This window comes from Arachis hypogaea, chromosome 4 (assembly GCF_003086295.3).
Source record: "Arachis hypogaea cultivar Tifrunner chromosome 4, arahy.Tifrunner.gnm2.J5K5, whole genome shotgun sequence".
In the NCBI taxonomy this organism is placed as follows: domain Eukaryota; kingdom Viridiplantae; phylum Streptophyta; class Magnoliopsida; order Fabales; family Fabaceae; genus Arachis; species Arachis hypogaea.
This window is the reverse complement of record NC_092039.1, coordinates 85,226,473-85,230,391: the sequence shown is the minus strand read 5'-3', so window position 1 is coordinate 85,230,391 and position 3,919 is coordinate 85,226,473.

Sequence of the window (3,919 nt, the reverse complement as noted above, 5' to 3'; positions counted from 1 at the left end):
TGTCTGTGGCATTTATGTATCTGGTGGTAATACTGGAAAACAAAGTGCTTAGGGCCACGGCCAAGGCTCATAAAGTAACTGTGTTCAAGAATCAACATACTACACTAGGAGAATCAATAATACTATCTAAATTCTGAGTTCCTATGGATGCCAATCATTCTGAATTTCAAAGGATAGAGGGAGATGCCAAAACTATTCAGAAACAAAAAGCTACAAGCCCCGCTCATCAAGAATCTGAGCTCCATTTAAAACTCTAAGATATTATTACTTCTTAATTTCTTTTCATCCTATTTTATTTATCTAGTTGCTTGAGGACAAGCAACAGTTTAAGTTTGGTGTTGTGATGAGCGGATATTTTATACGCTTTTTGGGGGTAATTTCATGTAGATTTTAGTATGTTTTAATCAGTTTTTAATAAAATATTATTAGTTTTTAGGCAAAAATCATATTTCTGGACTTTACTATGAGTTTGTGTGTTTTTCTATGATTTCAGGTATTTTCTGGCTGAAATTGATGGAGTTGAGCAAAAATCTGAGTTAGGCTGAAAAAGGACTGCTGATGCTGTTGGATCCTGACCTCCCTGCACTCGGAATGGATTTTTGGAGCTACAGGAGTCCAATTGACGCGCTCTCAACGGCGTTGGAAAGTAGACATCCAGGGCTTTCCAGCAATATATAATAGTCCATACTTTGCACGAAGATAGTCGACGTAACTTGGCGTTGAACGCCAAGTATATGCTGCCGTCTGGAGTTAAACGCCAGAAACACGTCATGATCCGGAGTTGAACGCCCAAAACACGTTATAACTTGGAGTTCAACTCCAAGAAAAGCCTCAGCTCGTGGATAGCTTTAGTCTCAGCCCCAGCACACACCAAGTGGGCCCCAGAAAGTGGATTTCTGCACCAATTATCTTAGTTTACTCATATTCTGTAAACCTAGGTTACTAGTTTACTATTTAAACAACTTTTAGAGACTTATCTTGTACCTCATGACATTTTCAGATCTGAATTTTATGCACTTTGACGGCATGAGTCTCTAAACTCCATTGTTGGGGGTGAGGAGCTCTGCAGCGTCTCGATGAATTAATGCAATTGTTTCTATTTCTCCATTCAAACGTGTGTGTTCCTATCTAAGATGTTCATTCGCGCTTAATTATGAAGAAGGTGATGATCCGTGACACTCATCACCTTCCTCAATCCATGAACGTGTGCCTGACAAACACCTCCGTTCTACATCAGATTGAATGAGCTTCTCTTAGATTCTTTAATCAGAATCTTCGTGGTATAAGCTAGATTGATGGCGGCATTGATGAGAATCCGGAAAGTCTAAACCTTGTCCGTGGTATTCCGAGTAGGATTCCGGGATTGAATGAATGTGACGAGCTTCAAACTCCTGAAGGCTGGGCGTTAGTGACAGACGCAAAAGAATCATTGGATTCTATTCCAACCTGATTGAGGACCGACAGATGATTAGCCGTGCTGTGACAGAGCATTTGGACCATTTTCACTGAGAGGATGGGAAGTAGCCATTGACAACGGTGACACCCTACATACAGCTTGCCGTGGAGGGAACTTTGCACTTTTCCATGGATGGAATATTACATTACAGGAATAAATCAGACAAAGCATCTCCAAAACTCTAACATATTCTCCATTACTGCATAACAAGTATTTATTTTATGCCCTTTTCCCTTTCTTCACTGAACTTGAAAAACACTGTTGTTGGCATCCTGACTAAGAATAATAAGATAAACATAGCTTGCTTCAAACCAACAATCTCCGTGGGATTCGACCCTTACTCACGTAAGGTATTACTTGGACGACCCAGTGCACTTGCTGGTTAGTTGTGCGGATTGCAAAAGGTGTTATTGCAATTTCGTGCACCAACCATTTCCCACAAAAAAATTTAATTTTATTGACAAAATTATCGACGGATTATGTTTTTCGTCTTCAATTTATGCTAATTCATTTTTTTGTTTTCCGACAAAAAATCCCTCTGAAAATTTCGTCTATATTTCCGTGGGATAAAATCCGTCGGAAATATCCGTCTGTAATAACTAGTTTTCTAGTAGTGTTAAAAAATAGTTTTTTGTTCCTTCTAGTTTAATTTCTTAAAATTTATTTGTTTAAAAAGTATATATTTGTTATTTGATTATAATTTGTATTTTATTTTAAATATAAATGATGTTAAAAATTATTTTATAAAAAAATTTAGACATAATTCACAACTAGAAAATTGCTTAATACAGACAGATTTACAGACAGATTTGGTCTTTATTACAGACGGATTTTTTCCTTCTGTAAAAGTCTCATCGGAAATTATTTGCTGACGAAAAATTACCGATGGATCTTTACAAGTTACCGACAGATTTTTCCTTGGTAAATTCTCCCCTCCATTTCCCTAAAAGTTGAACTTTCTGACGGATTTTCCGTCGGTAATTAGAGACATGTTTTCTAACGGATTTTTCGTCGGTAATTGGCAACAAATTTTCCGTCTGTAATTGAAACTTTGGAAAATCATCCCAAACTCTGAATACAGACAAAAATCCGTCAGTAAGGTAAAATAGAATTTTTTTTTTAAATTTTTTCATACAAAGGTACTAGGAAGAAAGTACCTAAAGGCTGGAGGGACAACAAAGTCCCAACTGAAGGCCTCTCACCTAGCATGAGAGTTGTCTTCACCAAGAAACCAGTCATACTACATATAGTGAGTCGTATCCTGTCTTTAGAGCATGTGGAGCTCATTCATGAAAAGACAGGAAGGAAGTTCACTATGAGGGGCGAAAATCTGAGCCCATACTCACCTCTGTAAGGAGCTAACCGTTAAGTTAAGGATGTTAAAGAAGTGCTTGTTGAGAGGCAACACAACTTTAATTAATTATTTTCATTTTATTTTATTTTGTTTTGTTTTTCTTTAAGTTATTTTTTTAGGGTCATGATCACATGCAGCAGTTAGAACAGAGGCAGAATTATTCAACAGAGAAAATAGAACACTCTGGGTGGAGTGTTATTGGTGTTGAACGCCAGCCAGGGAGCACTGGCTGGGTGTCCAACGCCCCTAATGGGCAGCATTGTTGGCGTTGAACGCCAGCCAGGGAGCAGACCCTGGGCGTTCAAACGCCATTGCAGAGGGCAGGGAATCTGAATTCCCTAGCCTCTCAAGATTAGTGGGTCCCACAACATCTTCACTTACCCCACTTACTTTCACACTTCCCCATACACTCTTTCCTATAAACCCTAGCCCAATCACATCCATATCACTTTCCCAAAACCATCATAACTCCCACCAACCCCCACCCACTTCAAAATCAAATTTCCCACCCATTTTCCCACCCATGGCTGAACCTAACCCTACCCCCTTCTATAAATACCCCTCATTTTAACCCTTCACACACACACACACATCATACACTCATAAGCCCCACTTGGCTGAAAGCACTCTCTCCCTCTATCTCCTTCTATTTTCTTCTTCTTCTACTTCATTCTTCTCTTTACTTTATTTTTGCTTGAGGATGAGCAAAATTTTAAGTTTGGTATTGGAAAAGCTTAGCTTTTTTTCTTTCCATTACCACTTATGGCATCCAAAGTTAGAGAATCATCTAGAAGGAGGAAAGGAAAAGCAGTAGCTGCCACCTTTGAATCTTGGAAGATGAAGGGATTCATCACCAAAGCCCACCAAGACCACTTCTATGAAGTAGTGGCAGAGAAGAAAGTGATCCCTGAGGTCCCTTACAAGCTCAAGAAGAATGAATATCTGGAAATCCGAAGAGAGATCCGGAGAAGAGGTTGGGAAGTCCTAACTAATCCCATTCAAGATGTTGGGATTTTAATGGTGCAAGAGTTCTATGCTAATGCATGAGTTACTAAAAACCATGACACTAGTGTGATCCAAATCCAAGGAATTGGAGCACCATGGTCCGA